Source organism: Acinonyx jubatus, chromosome A2, assembly GCF_027475565.1.
Source record: "Acinonyx jubatus isolate Ajub_Pintada_27869175 chromosome A2, VMU_Ajub_asm_v1.0, whole genome shotgun sequence".
Lineage (NCBI taxonomy): Eukaryota > Metazoa > Chordata > Mammalia > Carnivora > Felidae > Acinonyx > Acinonyx jubatus.
The window spans coordinates 139,365,687-139,392,820 of record NC_069383.1 but is presented as its reverse complement, the minus strand read 5'-3'; the positions used below and the strand labels follow the sequence as shown (position 1 = coordinate 139,392,820).

The 27,134-nt window shown below is 38.1% G+C and overlaps 1 protein-coding gene across 22 annotated transcripts in view; it reads right to left on the bottom strand.

Moving 5' to 3' along the window:
* Positions 1 to 27,134, bottom strand: part of CFAP20DC (CFAP20 domain containing) — a 230,910-nt gene that overhangs the window by 158,694 nt on the left and 45,082 nt on the right. For 4 of the 22 annotated variants that reach the window (XM_053219154.1, XM_053219153.1, XM_027039107.2 and 1 more), the window contains 2 exons: positions 15,544 to 16,851; positions 14,898 to 15,055 (listed from right to left, as the gene is read on the bottom strand). The exons of 16 other annotated variants lie outside the window; for them this stretch is intronic. The gene's annotated coding sequence lies outside the window, so the exon portion shown is untranslated. The remainder of the gene's footprint in view (positions 1 to 14,897; positions 15,056 to 15,543; positions 16,852 to 27,134) is intronic. 2 more of the 22 variants (XM_027039108.2, XM_053219155.1) reach the window with 1 other exon arrangement.

The following is a 27,134-nucleotide window of genomic DNA, read 5'->3' as shown; positions in this document are numbered from 1 at the left end:
TTCTGGCTTCACCATTTCTTAGCTGTGTGACAGCGGGTATGTTACTTAACCTTTTGTACCTCAGTTTCTTTATTAATAAAACGTGGAAAACCATAGTACTCATAAGATTGTTGTGAGGACTGCATATGTAAGCGAATATAAGAAAAATGCTCAGAATAGTGCCTGGCACACAGAAAATTCTAACTAAGTACTAACCATTGTCAACTTGGGTGGTCGTGGATTGTTTAGTGAATGCTGTGTGTTTTTAGCCTTTCATTTTCTACTAACTAAAATATTTATTAAGAAAGAAAGGCCCCCTGGGCTGTAAGGCTCCCTAAGAACCATACAGTGGGTACACAGCCCAACTTTGTCCTTGTAGAGGTCAGGTCTTTGGTTTGCACAAAATAGTTCTCCATCAGACCTAGCCATTATGGCTCTGATCTCTGGAAAAATGTCTAAATGCTCACGTGCCCAGTTTAGGACAGAGGTATTAGGACTAAGCCACTCATATGGTGATGAGAACTTATTCTACTGTCTTTGCAAAAATAAATATGCAAACCTTCCCTATCTCATAATCAAGAATACTTGGTTTTGGAGGGAAAACAAAATCATGTGATAAGCTTAAATGGTTCTGAAAGCAAGCTGAATTGCTACTTTAAAAAAATTAAAATTAGTCATTCATGAGAGAGAGAATATAAATGCATATGTGTGAACTACTTAAAAGCTTCATTATGCTCATGTGCTCATGTGCTTTTTTGGGGACAATTTAGTTGCTGTAAGGAAGGCTGCTTGTAAAACAGCTCTTCAGTTGTAATACAGGCTTGATTTTCACCATCTCAAACCTCCTGTGACCTAACAAAGCAGAAAAAGACAAGCAACACTGGCATTGCTCCTCTTACACTTAAAGATATATATATTTTTAAAAACCCATATGAGTTAATACATTTTTATATCTGTAAGTGAGCATTCATAGCTAAGGGTCAGCAATGTAATAGAAAAAGTAATGAGACCATGTTGAGAAAAAATGGGGTAGTCAACAGGAAAATCAACCTCATTTATTATAATATTCTAGTGATCAGCAGGTGTATAACTCTTTCAGCTATGGTCATTAACGACATTCATTCCAAACTTAACATCTACATTTGCAAACCATTTGAAAGTAAAATTACTTTCCAATTCAGTTTCCAATTTGCTTTTATATCTTCATCTTTGATTGACAATTTTTTTTTTAACAATGGCAACCTCAGTGAGTATTTGAGTAAATGGTAGCAACCATCCAATAGTGTAGATAAACTCATCTATTTAGATTACCTATTCACTTTTCTTCCATATATACAATCATTTACAACCACTGAATGTTCACTTCAGTTTAAACTTGCAAAACTGATGTCAGGCTTCTGGTGATTAGATTCATTTATTAGAATTATTTGTTCTTAAAGCCAAAGTGGTATTTATTTTTTTTATCATGACCTAAAAATGACCAAATTTGAATGCACACCTTCAGTGATGCCATCAAATAACTCCAGGTATAATTGCAAGAAAATAGTGAGTTTGCAAAATGGTACATTTAAATGTGTGCAATGATGTTTAGGTATATAGTTAACATGGCTGTGTACTGAAATTTAAAGTCATGTAGAAGACGCATAAGATACATTCATTCCTATGCTTCATGATCACCACAGGGAATTTTATTCCATTAATCTTTCCCAGATCCTTTCTACTGAAGTTTAATTCATTGAGGATTCTTTTGTCCTTTATAAAGAAGAATAGGAATTCTGAACCTAAGATGCTTTCATATGTTTAGTAAAACACATGGAGCTATCTTTTTATAATTAGCATTCATTACAAGGCATATTTCACAGGTATGACTTTAATAACTGGTACTCTTTGAATTTTTCTCTGAATATAATTTGATCCCCTTTTAAAAAGCAGCTTTATTGAGGCATAATTTACATGCCACAAAATTCACCATTTTTAGGTGCATCTTAATGGCTTAGTTAGGTAAGTGTCCAACTCTTGATTTCAGCTCAGGACATGATCTCACAGTTCATGGGATTGAGCCCCGCACTGGGCTCTGTGCTGTCAGAATGGAACCTGCTTGGGATTCTCTCTTTCTGTCTCTCTGCCCCTCCCCTGCGTGCATGCTGTCTCTCTTTCTCTCTCTCTCAAAATAAAAAAATAAACTTAAAAAAATTCACTACATTTTTAGTATATTTAAGGAGTTATGCAACTATGACCAGAATTCAGTTATTGAACATTCCCATCATCCAAATAGATCCTGCATACCTGTCTACAGTCAGTTCCACTCTCATCCCCACCCTCAGGCTACCCTGAATCTGCTTTGGGTCTGGAAACTTGTCTTCTCTAGATATTTCATATAAATGGAATACAGAATATAAATTTTTTTGCATCTCACATATTTCACTTAGCACAATGTTTTTGACATGCATCCATACTGTAGCTTGTATCATTACTTTTTATTGCAGAGTAGTATTGTAATATATGGATATGCCACATTTTGCTTATCCGTTCACCAACAGAATTGACAGAATTGTAGTTTGTCTCCAGCTTTGGCCAATCTAAATAATGATAGTAAGAACATTCATATTCAACTCTGGGTGTAGTCATGTTTTCACATTTCATAGGCTAACACCCAGGAAGACAGCTATTGTGCTGGGTATGGGGTGGTATCTCACTGTGGTTTTATTTTTTTAATTTTCTTAAGTTTTTATTTAAATTCCAGTGTAATTAACATACAGTGTAATATCAGCTTCAGCTATACAATACAGTGATTCAACATTTGCACACAACACCCCGTGCTCATCAGAACAAGTGCCCTCCTTAATTCCCATTACCTATTTAACCCATCCCCAACCCATCTCCCCTCTGGAAACCATCAGTTCTCTATAGTTAAGAAAAAGTTCAAAATAGAACTACCCTACGATCCAGCAATTGCACTACTAGGTATTTACCCAAAGAATACAAAAATACTAATTCAAAGGGATACATGCACCCGAATGTTTATAGCAGCATTATCTACAATATTCAAATTATGGAAACAGTCATTGTGGTTTTAATTCGCATTTCCCTAATGACAAATGATGTTGAGAATATTATCATGTGCTTTTTAGCCATTTATCTATTTACTTTTATGAAATGTCTATCCAAATCTTTTACTAAGTTTTAAATTGGGTGATATATTTTCTTACTAATAAATAGTAAGAGTTCTTTTTATATTCTGGATACAAGAATGTTATCATATATATGATTTGCAAATATTTTCACCATTCTGAGGCTGTCTTCATTTACTTAAAGGTGCCTTTAAATGCAAAACTTATATTTTTTTATAAAGTCCAATTTATTATTTTTTATTTTTGTTTTGTTGACATATCTACAAATGCTTTGCCTAACCCAGGGTTATGAAGATTTCCTACTGTTTTCTTCCAGAAGTTTTATATTTTTAACTCTTATATTTAGGTCTACAATCCATTTTGAGTTAATTTCTGTATATGGTGTGAGGTAAGGTTCTAATTTTTTTGCATATGGATATCCAAATGGCCCAGCATCATTTGCTGAAAAGACTATTTTTTTACCTACTGAATTGCTTTAGCAACTTTGTAAAAAAAATCAACTTATCATAAATGTAAGGTTCTATTTCTGTATGCTACTTCATTTATCTATCTTCTTCATGCCAGTACCATACTGCCTTCATTACTGTAGCTTTATACTAAATTTTGAAATCATTAAAGATAAGTCCTCCACCTTTGTTCTTCTTTTGCAAAACTGTTCTATTATGAATCTTTGAATTTCCATATAAATTTTATGATCATTTCATCAAATGCTGGAAACATTATGGTAAGTGAAAGAAGCTAAACACAAAAGACTACATACTGTATGGTTCCACTTATATGAAATGTTCAAAATAAGCAAATCTCTAGATGGAAAGAAAGGGCTGGGAGTAGCAGGAGGCGGGGAGTAACTACTCATGGATGCAGGTACTTTGTGGGCGATGAAGCATTCTAAAATTACGCAGTGGTGATGGTCGTACAACTCTGTGAAATATACTAAAAACCACTAAATCATACATTTTAAGGGGAGAATTTTATGGTATGTGGATTACATCTCCACTAAAAAAAAAAGCTGTTATGAGTTCAGTCACTTATTGGTGATGGGACTTTGGATAATGGGAAATATAGCAGAAAGATACAGAAAAGAGTAAGCATCACCTTTGTTGGTGATGCCCTTGTGCTTTAAGAAAACATTCATTCAATGACCCACAGTCATTGTTGTAGGTTCAACTGTGTTCCCCAGAAAAATATGTCCAAGTCTTAATCCCTGGTACCTATGAATGTGACCTTATTTGGAAAATGGGGTCTTTGCAGAAATAATTGAATTAAGATAAAGTCATGCTGGGTTAAAGTGGGCTGTAATCCAATGATTGGTGTCCTTATAAGAAGATGGAAATTCAGACATACACACACAGAGGGTACCATGTGACTACAGAGCCAGAAACTTGAGTGATGCATCTATAAGCCAAGAAATGCCAAAGATTGCTGGCAACTGCCAGAAAAGCTGGCAGAGAGGGGCATGGTAGATTCTCATTAAGTGTTTCAGAAGGAACTAACCCTGCTGACACCTTGATCTGGGACTTTTAGCTTCCAGAACTGTGAGATAATACTGTTGTTTCAAGCCACCTAGTTTGTGGTGATTTATTATGGCAGCCCTAGGAAACTAACACAGTAATATTTACATCTTTATTATTAAAGACAAAGGGTTTCAGGAACTAGAGTCAACCTCTTGGGAGTTTCAATTCCTTCATCTATAGATTGGGGATCGTGCTCGCTTCGGCAGCACATATACTAAAATATAAATTGGGGATAATAACATCTGTCTATTCATCATGCTGAAAAATAAAGAACAAATAAATAAATAAATAAAATTAAAATAAAAAAAAATTATAAACATGAAAATGAGAACACTGCTACCTGTGAGAAAAAAGGGAAATTTGTTTACACAGCCATCAAGTGCTAGATACTGTTCTATTTGTTGGGATAGGTGGTGTGCACAGATGTTTGCTTTATTAATATTTTATGATATATTTCTTGGGCATATGAGTGATAGTCAAACCCTTTCTGTACTATCCCCAGAAAATCAATGTAAAACAATAGTTCCTTTTAATGTCCTACTCTCTTGTCTTTTTGGCTATATTAATAAATAAATACAATAAAATACAAAATTATAAAAAAGAAACTGTGAAGCACTTTGTAAATATAGGATATTACTCCTCCAGATGTATGTTTCTAATTGATTTGTCAGCTCTAATTTATTGGGTTTTCTCTTTCCTTTTCTTCAAGATCATCTGTTTTTAAGCAACATTCACCTTCCTTAGAAAAGCTACAGCCTGGATGCTAGAATTCTCTAACATAAAAGTGAGATGTCAAACCATGGAACTCTCATACCACTCACTCTCCTAACCCTACCTCCCAGCACCCCCACTCCGAAAAACACACTTTGTCATAAATTGTCAATGAACTCACGTTTATTTTAGGAAATACAATACCAATGCACTGCAACCTTTTGTTTATACATAGGGTTAGGGGACTGCTTGTTCCATAACTGACTATTGTGTTGCACTGAATAGTATCATTATAAATGATCACTTTTTGAAGACCACCATAAAGAAGATATTTGGCACTAAAAGTACGTTTTTCACAAATTGTAAATCAGGATGCTCAATTATCAATATAAAATACTACATAAACTCTGATTATTAGGGATTTCTGAGTATTTAGAGTCTTGAAAAAACTTTTTAAAACTTTTGCCCTCAGTGAAAATTTGGCAGAATCCAACAAGGGGGGGGGGATCTGTTAAGTGTCCTTGAACACCTCCAGATTTTCCCTCCCTCTTCATCTCTGCTTTCCTGATTGTATCACTATACCTGTAGAAGATTATGAGCCTTTAGGTAATGTATACATTCTTTTACTCACATGAAAATCTCACGTGTCTTAAATGGAGAAGATTTTACAAGTACGTAAAGATACACTTATATGGAGGCTCATTACAACATGGAGAGAAAAACAAATAGAGAAATTTTAGATAAATATGTTATCCTATACCCATGCAATAATACATATAGCAGCTACTAAAAAGAATGAGACAGATTAATATGTAGTAGCATGGAAAGATTCCCAAGATAAATAAAAGTAGGTAGGCCCACTGTCACCATACCAAACCAATTTCTATAAAGTATAAATGGTAGATTCTCTTTGTGGAAAAAAGAATTATAATACCACACACAAACACACAGAATTAATCTCTGCAGGCACTCACGAAAACAGTTACCTTTAGAGAATGATTTCAAAGATTCTTAATTTAGGTATGGATTGCTTTTATTATATAATTTCTAAATGGAAGAGCTTTAGCCCATATGGACAAAGCAATGATTAGTAGTTTACTATCTGAAATAAAATAAATAATCTACACAGACAACGATATATAAAAAAGAAGGTTTAAAAAAACTCTTTACTTCTCGGGACCTCAAAAAAGATATGCAACATTTCACAGGTACCACAAGGGAATTGTAGCTAGGGTTTTGCTGCGAGGCCCATACTCATGTGGGGAATCAATAGACCATCCTTCGAGGTAAGAGCACAACAATTTACTTATAGTGGTTTATCGAGTGCTTAGTTCAATACGAGTGGACATTTTGTCAATAACATTCTAACGGATGCTATGGATGACAGTTCAGTGCTATAATATACAAGCTGGAAGGCCATATAATAAAATCTATAGGTCCCTGGAGTCAGAGGATGATCATTTGTAGAGGAACTAAAGAAAAACACCAAGAAATGTCTCACTGTAGAGCCTAATAATTGTTTTGAAGTAAAAAGCAAATAGATTTGGTTATTATGGATTGCATTAGTGGTAACACATTGGTGCCATTTTTATACATATTTTATCTTACAATATTTTAGTAAATGAAAGGTGAAATTAGAAAGCTTTCCTTCATTTGAATTAGGCTGGAAGCTTATCAATGTAAACACATTTCCCAATTAAGTTAGACAACACATAGAATTCATCACCTGAATCCTGTTGGTTAGAAATAAGAGCTTGAGATGAGCAGCAAATTAACTTGTTCAATTCCATAGACAATTCACAAGTTTCCAGCACAAGGCTAACATGGTCACATGAGCTATATCTGTACCAATTTTCAAAGCAAGGAAGTGTTCCCAGAAGGCACAAAACTACTGCTCGTTTAAAAAGTATATCCAATTAGATATCAAGATAATTTTATGGGCAGAAGATAATACCTGTCATTTTCACATTTGATTTCTGAAGCATTCACTATTCCCTTTTTCTTTTCCCTAAAGCTAGATTTATGTATTATTCAATATTCTGGGAGGAATTAAAATGTGCATTCAAATAGTTCCTATAGACTTATATCTGGGAGCTTCTGGGTTCTCTTTTCTCTCTCTTTCTCTCAAACATTCTTTTCCTTGGGGACTATTTTCCACCCCCCCTCTGATTTTAAATGTTTTCTGTATGTTGACAATTCAATCTACATCCCTAGCCCTGATTCATTCCTTGAACTCCAAACTGCTTACTTCAAACCTTTCCTGGATATTCCACAGACATTGCAAATGAAACCCACCAAGAGGAAAACCAACAAACAGATTCTTAACTATAGAGAACAAACTGATGGTTACCAGAGGGGAGATGGGTGGGGGATGGGTGAGATAGGTGATGGGAATTAAGGAGTACACTTGTGATGAGCACAGGGCAATATATGGAAGTGAATCACTATATTGTACACCTGAAACTAATAACACTGTATGTTAACTGGAATTTAAATAACTTAAAAAAAAAGACCCCAATTCCCCATCTTCACTACTCCCAGCAGGGCTCAAATCAGAAACTTAAGGGATTTCCTCTCTTCAAGTCTATCAGTTCTATGTTGAATCTACTCATTTCTCTAACTCTTATACGGTCACTCTGGTCCAAGCACTGTATGTCTTGCCTGCACAGCCTTCCAGCTGGTCTCCCTGCTTCCATTCTTATCCTCCTTTCCCTAGTCAAGACTCTCAAGTGCATCCAGAGTGACCATCTTACATGGGGATCTATTAGCCTGTCTTATGTCAGTAACTTCACGCTGCTCTGAGAACAAAATCTACGTTCCTAGCTCACAAGGTCTATAAATTATCCCGCCTCACTTACCAGGTCTCATTCTCTATAATCAGGAACCTCAAAGGAAAAAAAAAATCACTCTACATGGGTTAAATGAATGCCATGAAATATCTCCTCACAGAGGTATGGGCAGGGTTGAGGGAACGAGGGATCGTTAGACACTGAAAGGTAACAACAGAGGGCAGCCATAACCATTCCTAGGTGTATAAGGGCAAGAGGAGGACTGGAGCCAGAGCAACTGGATCTTCGTAGGAGGGGTCCCGCAGAAGGAAAGGAAAGAAGTACCCTGACTTCTCTCTTCCTGTCCTCTGATCTCCTGATGATACTTCCCACTGACTGAAAAGGCCTGAGATTGAGGGAGTCTGGGTGATTAATACAATGTGATGTGGGGGAACAGAAGGCATGTGCTGCCCTGGATACAGAGCACATGAGAGAAGACAGTCCGTGGATCTGGAGGGGTGGAAGGGAGATAAAGCAGCATGCATGCCAACCTCATTTGTGCCACTGTACAGCTTCACACCTGGTATACTCTTGTGACAGGAATTTGCACAGGGCTTTTCTTTCTGTGGCTACCTTTTTCCTTCCACAGCTGGTTCTTCATCCTCCTTCAAGTCTTAATTTAAATATCCTTATTGCCCTACCTAAGAACAAGTACCACCTTGGTTAATCCTTTGCCTGTTTCCTTCAGAGTACTTACCAGATTTGTAGTTATGTACTTGCTTTTCTCTGCCTTCTCCGTCAGAATATGAGGGCAGTGGCAATGTGACTAGCAGATGCCTGCCATACAGTAGGTGCTCAGTAAATATTAGCTGTATTAATGTTGGCCAAATTAGATAACAAAATCATAAGGTTGTGTCTAGAGACAATGGACTTACAGAAACATCTGCATGAATTCTAAACTGAGGTAGCATTTGGGAAAACCCACTTAATCTTTATTTTTCTGTAAGGCATGGTTTTAGCTTTTAAAAAAATCTTAATGCAAAGTAAAAATCTACATTAATAGATGTTCCATTCCTTGTTTACTTAAAAGGAGAGTGTCTATTATGGCACCAAGGGTCTAAAAGAGAATAAGTGAATCATTTAAAAGCAAGGTTTATGCTCATTTCTTTTACTGCTGTTTCTATAGCAATAGCATAAAATTACCTGTTTTGGTCTGTGATGCTCTTGGTACTAGAGTATTAGTCATTTCAACACCTCTTTTTTTCCTTTTAATTGAAATAAGGTAACAAAAGAACAGGGAGTAGCTTTGAATGTGGCAACACTTGGCTGTAGCTAACATTTTTTAGATATAAGAAGATGGCAGGTGCAAAGCATAATCCACAGTGGTGACAACTCTTCCACATGATCATATGTTTAAACATCTACGTGCTTCTCTCACCTCCTCTGAAAGAGGAGCATCAGCTGATTCTAAATTTCAAAGCATTTTAACCTACAAATGACAAGGGCCTATTTGATTTTGCAGAAAGTCTATAAAAAGCAACCTTTGGTTTCACTAATACACCACATTATTTTTAAAGACAACTGCATTTATTTTTTATTATTATTTTTAAATTTTTTAACATTTATTTTTTATTTTTGAGAGACAGAGCATGAGCAGGGGAGGGGCAGAGATCAGGAGACACAGACTCTGAAGCAGGCTCCAGGCTCTGAGGTGTCAGCACAGAGCCCAATGCAGGGCTCAAACCCATGAACTGTGAGATCATGACCTGAGCCGAAGTTGGATGCTTAACCTGAGCCACCCAGGTGCCCCAAGGCAACTGTATTTATAATGGGCACTCTCCACTTAGGATTCATTCAACAAGGTGCACCTCAACATCTAAGCAGTTAACAGATGAAAAGTGGTTGTGAGTGTTGGCAGGGGAAGGAAAGCCAGGAAACACCTGATTCTGGAAGGAGGCGAACGTGGAAGTCAAAACACGCAAGGAAAGGGAGGAGGATCAAGGAAAACCGGAAGGTAAAAGTGGTTGTGAAAGAATGCTGCCGACACATGGGTCACTGCTTGCAGGCCTGACGACACCGTCACCCTTCCCGAAGGAGGGAGAGCAGCAGCACTGGCAGAGGAGAGCTGTGTGTGTTATAAGGGCCATTACTGTCATCACCTGGCATCTCCAAAGGGCAACTGGAGTGAGCACAGGCCATGGGAGCAGGCCAGGTTAGCTTTAAATCCTGGTCACTATCTGTGAAACTTGAACAAGTAATTGTCAGAGCATTCATTTCTTCATCTGTAAAATGGGGCTAATAATACCTCACTTGCAAGGTTCTTGTGAAAACAGGAGGCTAGCCCTCTTTATGCCATCTGTTGCTATGCCCAACCCCTGCTGGTACTTAAATTGGACCAAAATACCTGAATTAGTCTTTCTCAGCTAGAAATGCTCATGTTGCATGTATGAACACCTACAATCAGAATTAAAAGAGGTGAAACAGTTGAAGCAAATGTTTTTCATAAGCAACAGTAATCAGGAAGTATGGAGTAACTTCTAAAAGGTGACAGCAGCCATCTTGGCAAGCACTAGCGTAAGTCCTGACTGTGGCCAGGAACCTACATCGTGCTTGGGGCTGGGATACTGGCCCTGTGGGGATACTGTGTGTCACAAACAGTGACCATATGGCAAGACTGTGGGGATGTAAAAAAATCTGGACATTGAGTATTCCCTCGTAAAAGTTTTATAGCTTTTCTGTCAGATATTTGGGGTGGTAAAGGCATGGCCGTGGATGTTACTGGAATTACTGGAGGATGTCCTTCCTGGAGTTACTGCAGCCCAAGAGGAGAGGGTCTGGAAATTGGTGAGAGAGCACCAAGGCCTGCACGGCCCTTCATTCTGGCCTAGAGTAGGGAGAGACCAGCAGAACACAGAAAACAGAGGGACACAAGGCAGATTCACAAGGACCCCTACGGCCACCTTCCTACCCTTCAGGTTTTCACGATCCTCATACCATCTCTGACTCCCCCACTCTCTCGCATTCTAATATTGTCCCAACCCTGACCTTCACACTCCCATCTTCTTTCTGAGCTTCAGAAGCCAAAGGCTTTTTTCCCTGTTCCTGATTTGTCAGGTTGCAAATCTCAACTAAAAGCAATCTAATTGCCTCATAGTTGACAGCTACCCAGATGTATGAATGTTAAGAAAAATCGTTAACTGAAACAAGGCAACATGGGGGAGATATTTCTGAACTTGGGACTTCCTGGCACTTCTAATGCAGGGGTTCTCATGACCACATTTTGAGAAACATGGCTGACTTCACTGGAAAAGCACTCCTTGGGCTTTCAATTCTGTTCAATCCCTACCTCTTTTTGGCTACCCTCTGAAATATCCACTCTATTCCTAGGTCCTAATGCATTCTTGCTGTATTATTTAAGCTTAACCTTAACCGGGGTTCTTTATTATTCTGCTCATGGTGGTGAGGCTATGATTTGTCAGATGCCTTATGCCAGGGCTCAAGCTTTAGAAGTTACTACCCAATGAGGTCCCAAAGGGCTTGCTTCTTTGCAGCCAGAGGCAGGACTGGATGGTATGAACCTTCAAATAAGGAGAATTATAAAACTTCCAATTCAAGTGAAGGCAGTGTGGGAGAAGAGAATAGGCTTTTCAGACTATCTGAACACAAATCGTGATTCTTCCATTTATTAGCTATAGCACTTTGGGCAAATTAGGCCTCTCTCTTCTCAATGTCCTCATCTTAGGACATCTTAGAAATAAAAGTAGGCTCTATCTACCTTGTAGAATTGCTATGGGGATCAGATGTGATAATGTATGGAAAATGCTTAGCATAGTCTAAATAAGGCATATCTGTGCTTTATGTGTTAACTGTGAATTGACTAAGTTTTGCTCATATTCCAGATCTTTAAGGTTATAACAAAGCATTTCTCCAAGTGTTTGAGCAAAATCAAAGCTCCTGAGAAATGAGCCACTCTTGATCATCCACCTTTGTACAAAAAGAGGATGGCTCTTGGTGTGACAAGAATACAATCTGGGTTCTGAATGTCTGTAAGAGAATGTCAACTCAGTCTGGTATCTACAGTACATTGATCTCACCTGAAGCACCAGCACTGAATGTCAGCATTTATGCACGTGTCAAAAAATTCGGCTATGAACTGACTGAATCTAGCACTTGCCAAAGGCTTGCTTGAGATGTCTGATGTTCCGAACCATATTATATTTCCCCCGCTAAAGAAATGCCTTCACAAAGTTGAGATTTAATGTTTCGTCCTCAGGGTTTTTTTTTTTTTCCTTTTTTTTAATGGAGAATCAATATAAGAAAAATCCATTTGAAGAAAACTTTATGTCTTTTGCAGAAATCATATCCCGGATGGCAAATAGGTTTCATCTTACGTGCCAACATCAAATGACTGGTAGTGACTGGAGTGCTCTGTTAAGAAGGATTGCAAGGTTGCCATGATCGATTAGCATGGTCTGCCGGGGACACCAGCGAGGAGCTGTGGTGCCTCTGTGATACATCTACCCACGTTCCCACTGCCACAGCTGAGGGCACGGCTCACTGTGCAACATGCTGTACCTTGTAGGAGCACCTCCTCACTGTACATGTCCCATAGGCTGCTCACCACTGGGTCTTTGCACTGTGAATCCCTCTGTCAAGCTGCCCTCCTCCCACAATCAAGTAGCCCTCAGAACTTGAAGAAAAGGTTACCTAAAAGTTACTGAAGTGGACTCACAAAGGGTAAGATTTGAAGACAGGATGCTTCTCAAATCAAGGTCTTAGAGAGCAGGGCAAGGAAATCTAGTGGAGGCTAGACACTATGAATGAAACTTAAGCCTGATTAGTGGTTATTAAGAACACACAGATGAAAGAAGAGGGTTTGAACAGAAGAAGGAGAGTCAGTAGGAGGGAAAAAACACATTTGGAGAAAAATGTTCTGACCATGGGCCATTAGGGCAATGATGGTATTTCAGACAGCTCAAAATGACAAATCATTGCAGTGTGTTTTAAAGAATTCTTTACCAGAACCATTTTAGTGATATTAAATTGTTTAAGTGGCCATCTGTGGAATAGTGCAGCAACCGGGTGGGTTTATGGACCAGTCTGGAACATCCATTAAAATAGCTACACGTGCTGCATGAAAGCTGTTTGTGACTTTCCTTTGCCAATCACAAATATGGTTAATTCCACCTTGGTAGTCATTTTAATTTTCTATAGGTTACTTAAAGCAGAAGGAATGTGGGTGCACTAAATTGTTTCCAATTTAATAAAGAATCTATTTTTTAAAAGCACAAAAGCCACAATTTTAGTTACCAGTTTTAGAACTTATGGTTCAGTTTTAAATCTTTTCTATTTGAAAGATTTACACAACAAAATCAGAGCAAAACATCATAATGGATAAACATAAAAGAGACTGTCTATTCTTATTATACTCAAAAATTTGCTTACTGGAAATAAAAAATCAAATATTTTATTATCTAAGCCCAATAACAATCACCACAACACACTAAAGTAGAAGTTATTGCTTATAAATGTCAAGAATGATAGTAATAATAATAAACACTTATACAGGGCTTACTCTGTGCCAGCTGCTGTTCTGAGTTCTTTACATTACATTGTAATCTTCAAACAAACCCATGGGGTGTGTCTTATTCTTTCCACTCTATAGATGAAGAAACTGAGGCACAGGGACAGTAAGCAACTTGCCTAAGATCACGTGGCTAGTGAGTGTGTGGACCAGGTTTCAACTCTAGGCAGTCTGGTTCTAGCATCTGTCCTCTAAACCACTACGACGTACAACCTCCTCACCTTTGGTCCAGAAATCCCATTTAACCCCTGTGTAAGGCATGATAGGAGGGGTGGGCTCGGGCTATTTTTGAGCTTCATGCCTCTCAGTGTTCCTTTAGTCCCCATGATTACTGTTTAAAGAAAAGGTAAGGATGCTTATGAATTTGGTTGGTAGGAAAGGAAGAATCCAGTTGGCAGGAAAAGCTGGTGACAGGATTCCATCTTGTTTATTAAAATCAGATCTTTTCTACTCACGTGAAAAGCCCAAAAGAACTTCTCCTGCACTCAACCATCAATAATTGCTACTGGCTTCCTATTTCTTCAATTTATGGTGACACCGTATTTGTCAGACATCCCTGAGCGATCACTGGTTTTTGCACTGTGAACTAGCTTAGTGATGAGAGCACAGCTTCTGAATTAGTTTCTGATAAATTTCACCAGAGGGGATGGGAATAATTATCACCTTTTACCCCACCGCCCTCAAACCACATGTCGACCAACAGAAAATGCAGGGTGCGGAATCGTCACACTGTGAAGATAGATGTAGCCTAATGACATGGAAAGAGATGCCAAATCGTTTTCAACTTTAGAGGGGCCAGCCTTGCAAGATTTAATTAGCTTACAGTTGAGAAGTAATTTGAAGCTTCAAATTATAGTTATTTAGAGACTCTTGAATTGCTCATCCTTTCACTTTATAAAACTACAATATGAGGCAGACTTCCATGGAAAAGATGATTAGAATAATAATAATAAAAAAAATCCCTACCGAGAGGCAATAAAAGGAGTGGGAAGAATCAAGCTTGGGAGCCAGGCAGCCCTGGGTTACAGCCCCACAGGTGCAATGCTGGGCTATTCATGAACTTCTCTGAGACTGTGTTCTCATCTATAAATTATCATTTGTCTTATGATGCTGTGTGAGCTATAGGGATTTGGTAAAATGCCTGGCATATGTTAACGTTCAATAAATTTTGGTGTACTTAACACTGTTCCTGTTCTCAGTTTATACTAACTCTGAAATCTTCTCTGAGAATCTCCGTTTCTGAAATCCCCTGCTCCTTCCTCTTCACCTCTCCTCGTGCTTTCGGAAATCTATCATCACTGGCCTCACTGCGACAGCCTCTTAATTTGGCTCACGCCTTCTAGTTTTCCTCTCAGCATCTTAACACTTCTGTAGAAAGACAACCACCAGTGTTATCTTCCTAACTTACAAACACGATGAACCCCTTGCTACAGAATAAAATCTGAAAACCTGTGCCTACTTCTCTGCCTTCATCTGCCATCACTCTTCACTCACTCCTATTTCTCTAGCCAAACCAAAATACCAGTGGGATCCCCTGTACATGTGTCTGCTTTGGGGCCTTTCACTTGTTCTACAGCAACTTTTGGAAACATCATCCACTCTATCAAGTATCTAACTCTAACGGGCAAAGAGGAGACCTGGAGATTACTTGCAGACTCCACAGAAATTACACACACTTCTGTAAGCATTTCTCCTACCATTCTATATTATATTTGTTCTATATCATTCTCTTTGATAGACTATGAACTCCCTAAAGAAAAACACTGTATCTTTAAAAAAAAAAGTTAAAAGTTTGTATTGTATTTTAATATGTATATTATCGAACAACTTTGAGATCCCATATCTGTAACAATGACCTTCCACAAATCTCTAGTTTGGCACAAAGAGACTCCAAATATGAAAAACGTTTCCACAGGACCGAATATCGAACAGAAGGGAAACACATTCATATCCACTGCCTGGACATCAGTGCTGCAGGTCAGCAGGGGCCTTGGTCCTTGAAGGAGGGTGAGGCTGCCATTGGGGCAGCAGCCATCTTGTTCTCCTGGCTCAGGGAGCTTTTCTTAGTTCACCAAAGACCTGGGTTGAGCTGTCTGCTTGTGCAGCACTGACTGAAGAACTGGTGGTGGAAAGAGAGTGCCACCTGGCCTGTCCCTTAATGAGGGGGACTGGCAGGAAGGGGGGCAGGAGGATGAGGGCCTGAGAAGGATCCCTTTTCCAGGGGATGGAAGAAGTGGAGGCAGTTTGCCCATGACAGGGGGTATTTGTGCCTTGAAATGAGGAATGATCACTTGCTAGCCAAAGAGTTGGTGTCTCCAAGCCTTCCAGTTGCCTTTTCCTCCTTTCCAGGTAGTCAATGAGCAGGTTCAACTCATTACCATACACTTTCCCTCAGTCAACAGGAAGAGAAGGTGCTGAATGCCTGAAGGGACAGAGTAGCTGGGTAAGGCGCCTGCAGTGCAATTCCAGCATGTTCCTGCTGCTCCCGTTCAGAGAAAAATCTCCTGTATTCTTTAGCCACAGCACAGGGCATCTTCCAGGAGCATATGACAATGTACTAGGGACAAGAAAAAGCTTTTGATACACTCATGAAGCATAATTACGGTGCAAGAGGAATGCAAAATGGGGACCCATCATCTTTAACTTCCTGGAGTGTTCGTGTAAGACTTGATTCAGAGGAGAGGTGCATCATTTCCACCATAAGGCCGTGATCCTGCAACCAACGACCTAGGATGGTTATGTGTTATTCCCTCTGTTCACTGTTGATAGAAACAATAACACAATTGATCTGAAGGCCTCTCTTGATCATGTTCTCTTTGAACCACTTGATTAAAAGTACTGGGAAGGCCCTTCTTTCTGAGTGTCCCCACCACTGACATCACCAGAATGGACTGGTATCACTCATGGTTGTCTTTGTTCCTTTTTGAATACTCAGCCACATTCTACAGTAATTCTTTAATGCTTAGCATGTCTTTACCCTCCTTTAAGCAGCCCTCTTGAGGAAAATAAGAAATCAGCAGAATAGGTTTATATGGCCTGCTGCTTTTAGCTACTGAAGATCTTCCATATTGTCCCCTGTGAAGCCTGGCCGATGAAGACATCTTAAGTCCTGAGATCACACAGCTGGTAAGCAGCACAGTACTGAACAGCTGCAAAAACTCTATCTGTGGAAGAGTAACAAAACCCACATGTAAAGATCAGCCTGCTAGGACTCCCCAAAAGTATCAAGACATTGTATATTCTCTATCTTTGTACCTCCAGGATCTAGAACAGTGTGTCTACAATCTTATATAGTACATGTTGAATAGATATTAAATGAGAGAACCTCTAAACAGCTTTCCTCAATTAGTTCACTCTCATCTTTCAGTTGGCCTATCAATCATTAGCCATTATTAAGTTTCTATATTTTTGGTTAATGATTATTCTTCCTTTATTAGAAAGTAAAGGATTCTATCAGTAATGTGGATTGAGCTAATGAATATTTTCTGCCTGCTACAAACACATAAGTTTGAAAAAAATGAAGTTTAAATGATAAGAGTATGTTGTTGATGAGGCATTAAATGAAGAGGAAATACAAGCCACAGCTGACCAGCAATCAGTTGATGTCAAAGTGTGTGGGGAGCAGGGGGAGGAGAGGAAAGGAGATCTGTCCTAAATAAATACAAGGATCAGATCCTAATATGTGTGTGTATGCATATAAAATTATGGGCAGAGGTCCCAGGACTGTAACACTATGTGGGGACAGTAGATGTGGCCTTGGGCTTACCTAAGATGAGAAGCTAGACCCGAGATTCCTGCATAAAACCAGACCCTGAAATGACAGTCCCCCTCCATGACACAGGTAAGACACTCTTTCATTGCTCCAGGCAAAAAAAAAGCTGGTCTCTAGCCAGGCTCCAGGGTTGAGGAAAAGTCTACTATGAGAAATCAAAACTCCAAACTAAAGCCATGTATGCGAATTTAGTCTTAGTTTAAACTACCCTTATGGCAAGGAAATTCCAAGTTTAAGAAAGACATTTAAAAACTGGTCCTATCTCGGTGAAAAAGCTGGAAGCCAAAAGCCTTGAGGTAGACAGAAGAGAATGCAAAGATTTTCCAGAGGTAAAACACACCTCAACGAAGACAAACACACTTTCCAAAGTCACTTACCAGTGTAAGGAAGGAGGGAGGGAGAGTCAGCAGATGTAAGAAACAGAAGGAACAGCTTCTTTAGAAAGCTATTAGAGCTATTAGAGCAATCGGAAAACCACTATAAAATAAGTATTATTTAAAACCACAATAAAATAGGATATCATAAACAATAGATTTGAAAAAATACCAAAACTTTTAAAAAGTTTATTTCATTAAAAAAAAAAAAAAAAGGACTGGGAAAACTACATATTAGCTATAGCTAAGGAATAGTGATCTGAGGAAATTACCCCAAATGGAGAGATGCAAGAAGAAATGATGAGATGGGAGGGGTGCAAATGAAGTGAAAGGTATCTAAGGTGCTTGCTTTGTAAGGGGATGGGCTAGTGACTTTCAACTTTGTTAAGGTCAATATACAGGTTACAAATTTATAAATGTAAAGGTTATAATCCCCAAAAGAATACAAATGGAACCTACAACTTCCAAACTAGCTAAGGTTAAACAAGTACTACATACAAAAACTTGATTTGGATCTAAATGTATAGCCTTAAATTACTTATTAAAAAAGTGAGATTAAGATTAATAAGTTAAACATTCAACTCAAGAAATCAGGGACATAATATATTCACAAAGTAGAAAGAAGGTAAAAATTAAGAGAATAACTAAAATAGAACCTTTAGAGTATCAACTAAAGCAAAAATCGGATTCTTTGAAGAGACTAATAGAAAACTTCTGGAAAAATTGGTTAAGAAAAGTATATATTAGAAATAAAAATATAATATTAACATTGTACAGATATGGTAGAGAAAAAACTACATATATATTCCTCTATATCTCTCTCTATAAAAAAACTCATACAACTTTTATAGCCCTCTTATATTAAATTTAAAACAAAGTGACACTTTTCTAGAATGGAAATATTAAAATTGACTCAAGAAAAAAATAGGAAAGCTAAAAATACCTATAACCATTAAACAACTTGTACTGAAGTTCAAAAATCCATATGCCAAAAAGCACCAGGTCCAGATATTTTAAAGACAAGTTCTAATCAAACATTCAAAGAACTCAATACATACTGAGATGAGAAAAAAGAGTAAATGCTCCCCAACTTAATTTATCAAATTTGACCTTATATAAGAATGGAAAGAAAAAAATTATAAATTAGTCTAATTAATGAACATATATTTAGAATTCCTAAAAAAATAGAAAATGTATAGCAATGTATAGCAATATCTAGCAATATCTAGCAATGTATAGAACGTCTAAGATGATCAACAGGGGTTATCTCAAGAATGGAAGGATATTTCCACATGAGAATATCTGTGTTGAAATCCATGACATTATCAGATTAAGATGAAAAACATGATCAATTCGACAGAGGGAGAAAAAACAGCATTCAATAAAATTCAATACTCATTACTGATAACAAGCCTTAGCAAACTAGGAAAATAAACACATTAATCTGTGATTGAGTTTTATTTTAAAGCTTGTATCAGTCAGGATGGGTTAGGTTATAATAATAAATAACCCTTAAATCTCAGAAGCTTAATGTAAAAGCAAAAGATCATATTTTGTTCACGCAAGTCCCATGGAGTACCAAGATGTTCCATTTAACTCTAGTAACTCAAGTACCCAGGATGGTACGTTCTTCCCTAACCACCAGGGCACTGAGATGGGAACATGGTGACTGGCACACTAATTTCTTTTCTTTTTACATTTTTTTTAGTGTTTATTTTTGAGAGAGACAGCGCACAAGCGGGCGTGGGGCAGAGACAGAGGGAGAAACAGAATCTGAAGCAGGTTCCAGGCTCTGACCTGTCAGCACAGAGCCCAATGCGGGACTTGAACTCATGAACCGTGAGATCATGAGCTGAGCTGAAGTCAGATGCTTAACCGACTGAGCCACCCAGGCTCCCCTGGCACACTGATTCCTAAAGCTTCTTCCTAAAGTGACCATGTCACTTCTGTTCATCTTTACTGGTAAAACAAGTCATAGGTCCAACCTAATAAAAGGGTAAGGGTGAGAAAGTGAAATTCTACCATATATCTGGAAGGAAAACGATAATATTCGGAAACAATCCCAATGACTATCTGGGTTATATATTTGAAATATACATAAATATTTGCTCTTCATCCTTGATTCCTGACACAGAGCTCCTAAAACCCTTGGAACTTCCTGACAGAAGTGATAGATTTTTTTTTTTTTAAATTCCATAACACACTTTCAACCTTACCTTAGTCTATGCTAATAAGGTGGTTCTTGGTGGGTCCCTAGATATTCCAAACTAGGGGCTGGTTGCCAGAGAAACCAGTCATGTGATTAAAAGGTTGGAATGTTCAACCACCAACAGCCAACAATTAATCAAATGTGCCTACTTAATTAGGAACTCTCATGTAACCCCTAAATAGTGGGGTTAAGAGATCAGGGTTGGTAAAGACATCAAGGTGCTGGGAGGGTATGGGCTCTGGAAGCTCAGCACCCCTTTATCCCATACCTTGACATATGCAGCTCTCCATGGTGGTTCCTGAGTTGTATGTTTCATAATAAAACAGTTGTAGCAACTCTAACACTTTCTGTCATGAGTTCTGAGTCATTTTAGCAATTATTGAACTTGAGTGTTAAGGAAACCTCCGGGGGTGGGGAGGTGTCTCTGACTATTGGTCAGAATTATGAGTAGCCAGGGTGCTCTATTGCAATGAGTGTCCGAAGTGTGGGTGGTCTCGAGGGACTGAGACTTTAACCCATGGGGTCTAACACTAACTGGGGGCTTGTGTCAGAACTGAATTTAACCACTGAGCACCCAGCGGTGTTGAAGAATCTGAGACTGTCACATACAGCCCACCACCCCCCCCACAAAAAACCCCACAAATTAAAAGCATGGCAGATGATTATTATGTATACCAGAGTTGAGAACTATTGCATTCAATTATTAACTATTGTATTTCTGTACTTTCATTTGATCCTGAAAGGAAAATATCATTGTACAATATTTACTTTTCAGTTTCCTTTCCTTTCTTTTTCTAAACGGTTATTTATCATTCAAAAAACACTTGCTGGGGTGCCTGGGTAGCTTAGTCAGTTAAGCCGTCCAACTTTGGCTCAGGTCGGGATCTTGCAGTTCATGAGTTCAAGTCCTGCATCCCCCATTGGGCTCTGTGCTGACAGCTCAGAGCCTGGAGCCTGCTTCAGATTCTGTCTCCCTCTCTTTCTGCCCCTCCCTAGCTTGTGCTCTCTCAAAAAATAAACATTAAAAAAATAAAAATAAAACATTTCCCATTTTTGTAAGATATTATTGTGCAAATGGAAGCCTGAAGAAAAAAATAATAATTTGCCAAGAACATCAATGCCCATGGTTCCAAATGTTATTTTGACATCTTCTGCCAGAAGCTGTCATAAACTTTTCAGACAGAAGACATTCCTAAAATATTTACATTCTGTGCTTTTTTTAAAAAACCATTTTTTCCAACTTAGATACCAGGAGATGACATTAATACATCACATTTTAAAAAGACTCAATATAAAATTAGCGATAAACTGCACAAGTAAAGGAAAATCATAGATGAAAGGTCAGTGAACATTTTAAAGTCTTTCATCACTCAAATCAACAAAAAATTGAAATTTGTATCATGTTTATTTATTTTTTTATTATGAAATTTATGGTCAAATTGGTTTCCATACAACACATTTTTTCCTTTTATAGATTTACTGTTACTATAATTGAGACTAGTTAAAAAAATCTAGCTGATGATGTAGAAGACACACAGAATCCAGGTCATTCAATCGTAATTGGCTCTAGATCTGCAATACTAACAGTAGCACATCTTATGAAAAGAAGGCAAGTATATAGAATTAAGACAGCAAGGAAGCCAAAGCACTGAGTAAGAACATGCTGTTTTTAGAATTTTTGCTAATGATGATTACATTTTAAATTCTTCCTAGAGTTTCACTAGATACAGCATTACTCATATCCTGTCTTTAAGAGGTATTCAGTATTACTGAAGTATGGAAAGAGGACACTGTAAGTAGTTCATGACCAAAGTTTTCAAGATTCATTAATGAACTTTTCTAGACATTTCTCACTCAAGGAAGATAAAATTTTGTAACAGAAATCTGTTACATGACAAATCTTTAAATATTAACTTAAAAACAAAAAAGCAATGTTTGACTTGCACACTACTTTCAATAAAATTAGCCAGAACTTAGTTTTCACTTCACAAGAAGATGATCACTTTTCAACAATGGAAGTAAATTCATTTCCATAATTTACATGAAATTTTCAAATAGCAGTAGGATTTCGGAGCCAAGAAAAAATTTAATTAATACTTACCATATATGGCTTCATTGGGGTAAGGACAAGAAATGAACAATTTATTGATTCATTTTTAGCAAAGCACAAGGAAAGGCATGAGATATAGCAGAAATGGAAAGAATTACGACCTCTGAGAAAGGTGTTCGTCAGGAGTTTCAAAACTAGCTAATCATGTGGATAATGTATAAAAAATTACAGTAAATGAAAGTAATTTGTATCGAGAAAAACTCTCAGTGGAATTAAATGCCTGAGAGGTGCCTGCAGTGAGCTGATGGATAGCATGTAATAAAGTCAGGAGCAAATGGAATGCATTTTGTGCTCTGACAATGCCTTGGGAACTCTGAACTGCAGCCCTAATCAACCCTCAGAGAGGTCCTGGGAGGATGTGGTAGCTGATGAAGAAATTAGCAACTCCAAAGAGGCAGAAAGATTGACACAGTAAATCAAAGCAGAAATGACCGTTTTTCGGGGGCAGTCATTTCTGTATTCTTCCACTACAGGTTATAAATAGCTGGAGAAAAGACATAGTATCTACCACTACCGATGAGCTCATTGCAATGTCCGGTCCTAGGTACTGCACATCAGCTTCCCAGCTGCCAGAATGCTCTTCCCAGCCCTCCACAGGGCTTGCCCATTACTGTCCTTTGGGTCTCTATTCAAATATTACTTCCTGAGGGGTGCTTATCCTGACCACTTTTCCTAAAGCAGACCCTTTCGTGTGCCTTCTTATTATTCTGTATTTACACCATAAACATCTACTTTTTTATTTTATTTTTTAAAACACGGTTTTCTTTCCTGCCTCCTCTAATGTAATATAAACTTCAGGAGGGCAGGGATTTTATCTGCCTTGATCACTGAAAATATTCTCAGCACCTAGAATCACTCTTGACACATAGTGGGCACTAATACATATTAAATAAATGAATAGCAAAAACACTAAAAATATGTTTTCTAGATACACAATCACAAGTGAATGAATGAATAAAGTCTCTTTGCAAAGGAAGGCATTTATAATATTTTCTATACCTTTTGGTCTATACTGTATAAAGTCTGATTGTGTCCCACATCCTCAACAATTTATAGACATTCCCTAAGAAACAAATACTCATCAGTTCCCCCAGAAGAAATAGCAACAGTTACTTTACAAAAGCTAAGAGCTCCCTGCTGTTGGCAGCAGCATATTACTAATGCAGAAATATTAATGATATTTCATTATGGATAGCATCTGCTTTAGGCAGCACCAAGCATGCCAACTTAAATGTTGTGGAGGCTGAGTAAAATAGTTCCAGCTAACGAAGTGACAGTGACATCTTCGTGACTAAGAAAACAGATATACCCATCTCCAGCTAGACTTCTTCAGCAGTGACCTCTGATACAAGCTCAGTGACAAACTGCTCACTTCCTAGGAACCCCAGGATGTCCTCTAAGGGCTGAATATGAAAAGGCAAGTTCAATAAATATTCACTGAATATTAAATATTCTTTAATGTTTAATTTTTTTTAATGTTTATCTATTTTGAGAAGGAGAGAGACAGAGTACAAGCAGGGGAGGAGTGGAGAGAGAGGGAGATGCAGAACTGGGAGCAGGCTCCAGACTCTGAGCTGTCAGCACAGAGCCCTACACAAGACTCGAGCCCAGGAACTGCAAGATCATGACTGGAGCCAAAGTCAGACGCATAATCGACTGAGCCACCCAGGCAGCCCAAATGCTTAAATCATTCATTCATTTTTTAAAAAAAATTTTGTTTTAATGTTTATTCATTTTTGAGAGAGATAGAGTGTGAGTGGGGGAGGGAGAGAGAGAGGCAGACACAGAATCCAAAGCAGGCACTGGGCTCTGAGCTGTCACAGCATAGAGCCTGATGCGGGGCTTGAACCCACAAACTGTGAGATCATGACCTGAGCCGAAGTCGGGTGCTTAACCGACTGAGCCATCCAGGTGCCCCTCATTCATTCATTTTAAATGAATAAATTACACTCTCCCAGAATAATATCCTTGACTTAGATTACTTACTTTCATAAAAGTAAATTAGGTTTCAACACAATTATTCTAGACAAGTTGGCAAAATATAGAAATTTCAAGTAGGTTCAAAATTCAGCTTGGTTGACTTAGTAACATCATTGCTGCTAAACAGTAACATCACTGTTGCTTAGTAAGCAAACTAAGTTATCGAGTTTTAAAGGACATCACATAATGCTTGTTGCAACCCTGTGAAATGGGTTAGCAGGGCTATCTCCGTTTCACCAATAAGGAACCTGAGGCACAGAGAAGTTAAATGATGTGCCTGGAGTCTCATGCCCAGCAAACGGCAAAGCCAGGATTCAGACTCAGACAGTCCGGTTCTGGATGTGTGCTGTTAATCACTAATCTAACCAGTGTTATTCCCAGGTGCTTGCCTGCAAGCATATTGTTACCAGTCCATGACCAGTGAAGTACCGAAACTGAGAGTAAGTATTCAGAAACTTACATAGCAATCTGACACTGTTATGACACCCCAGTATGTGATCACTGGACTCCTCTTGTTGGACAGGGTACAGACCAGATTAGGAGTTGTCAAAGGCATGTGAATGGCATGTGGCCCTAACTATGCACCAGTAATATGTTGGTATTAGATGAACAGGAAATTCAACAACAACAACAACAACAATGAAACACCTCTACTTTAAATAGTTTGAGAAGCTCTCATTAATGCTGACCTCATTTGAATTCTCAGATTATCCCATCTCAGATGGAAAAGAATACGGGGGATATCACTTTTTGCCTGCCTTCATCAGACAACAAAGAACGATTCACTCAAGTTTGCATTTACAAATTTAGTATGTATTTTAAAGACGACATTATATAAAAGCATTTCAATCTGAAATGTATGAATGATCTGTGCCCTTTACTGTAAGAAAATATAATGCTTAGTCGTTTAAGGTATATAAGAAAATACCTACAAAAACACCCATCTAGAACTTTAAGCTTTCAGTTCTACTCTCAAAAAGAAAGCCTTCATAAAATGCTAAATACAATAAAAAATATTTAACTTACAATTTTTTTTAATGAGACACACACCCCTTACCCTACAAAATCAGTTTTTCAGAATCTAATTCCTTTTTTCAGATTTAAGATAATTTGGAAAGTGATTTAAATCAGATCAGAAACCATAAGGAATGAAACTTGAGGCAGTAATTTTCCATATGATTGAGGAAATCAAAATATGTCTAAAATAATACAGTGATACTGAATATATCTACCTTCATGGAGGAAAAAATGATACATTGATACATAGTGATTATCAACATAAATGACACATATACCTTAAAAGACTTTTTTCCCTTTTAATGGAACTCTTCCTAAAATGCCGTAAAACTTCTTTGTAAAAGTGCATTCTAGACATGATTCGGAAAACTTTTGCTAAGGCTTTTAAGCTCTGAAACAGAGACCCAATATGTTGTGATTAACTGAGATACGGTAAACTGTTTCCTCCCAATTCTGGCCTTAGAATACTGCTAGGCTCCCAAATCTCTTGTCCAGGTACCCTCCTGGTGAATTTTTTTTTATGTTTTTTTTTTTTTTTTTTTTGAGGGAGAGAGAGAGCACGAGTGGAGCAGGTGCAGAGAGAGAGGGGGACAGAGGATCCAGAGTGAGCTCTGCGATGACAGCAGAGAGCCTGATGCAGGGATCAAACTCAGGAACCGAACCGTGAGATTGTGACCTTGAGCCAAAGTTGGATGCTCAATCTACTGAGCCGCCCAGGTGCCCAGTAAATTTCTAAGGGGACACTTGCACTTGCCTCCACCATTTTTTCCTACATTTTCATTTTCAAAATCTGTCTTCCTAGGTAACTACAGAGAGAAAAGAACTATAGCGAAGAAATGCACACACAGACACACGCCACCCTCACACTGGCTTTGAGTCTCTGAGCTTACTTTACACACAATTCCAAATCAGTGGAATCTGCCTTTTCTTAAAGCATGCAGAGCTCTCCCGGGTCACAGGCCTTTTTCTGCCTGCTTCTGAGATTCATTACAGATGGCTGAGGCTGGGAGCTAGAAGGCTGGAGAAGTGGGGCATTACTTGATCTTCTATCATTCTGATAAGAATTCTATGAGGCAGAGAGAAGGCATATGCCATTATCCTCATTTTTTTTTAAATGGAGAAACTGCAGCATACAAAGAAAGTTAAGTAACTTGCCCAAGGCACCAAGCAAATTAGTGTCAGAGAATTCAGCTCTTTAAAACCCCTGCTCTTCTCCTCATCAGATAACAATAGTGCCTTTCCTCTCCTCCAATACTTCTCACACATATTTTATTCAAGTTCGATATATATCTAAATTGTACTTTGTGTATATGCACTTCCAGACACCTCAACCAAATCATCAAATTATAATTTCCTATTATGTTTTCTTTGAAATGTCAGCTTTTGAAATGATACCCATAAATCTTTCAAACATGAAATTAGTAGGAAGAGGAGAGAAAGGATGATTGGAAGCAAAAAATAAGAACAGTTTCAATGACTTTGCTTGGGAAAAAAACCGAAAGATTAAAAAAAAAGACAGAAAAAAAAAAAAAAAAAGCCCGGGGTGGGGAAGAAGGTTCTTTTTGATGGAGTGGTTTGCCTCTTTGCTTTCTGCAGTAGGTGGAGCTATGGTACTATTCTTTAGGGTTACAGGAAAACTATCAGTGAAAAATAATCCAATTCGTTCCTAGGATAGCCATTTTCTTTTGCATTTTCAAATAGTACTTTTCTGTTTTTGAACATTTTTCCTCCATGCCCTGAGACTTCAGGCTGTTCTGCCTACATCCCTCTCTTTTCTGGAATGACAGAGAGTTACCACCTTCACTGCATATCCTTATGATGTCGTTTTTAGGAGGATATTGGGAGATAGGGTTGCACAAAGCAGCCTGCTTCCCGCCCTCCTCTCCCTCCCTTCCCCCCCCCCCCCCCGTTCCATCACTCAAAAGGTTTCCTCTATAATCTATCAAATCTATTTTTTAGCTCAGAAACAGAATGCTCCTGCAGCT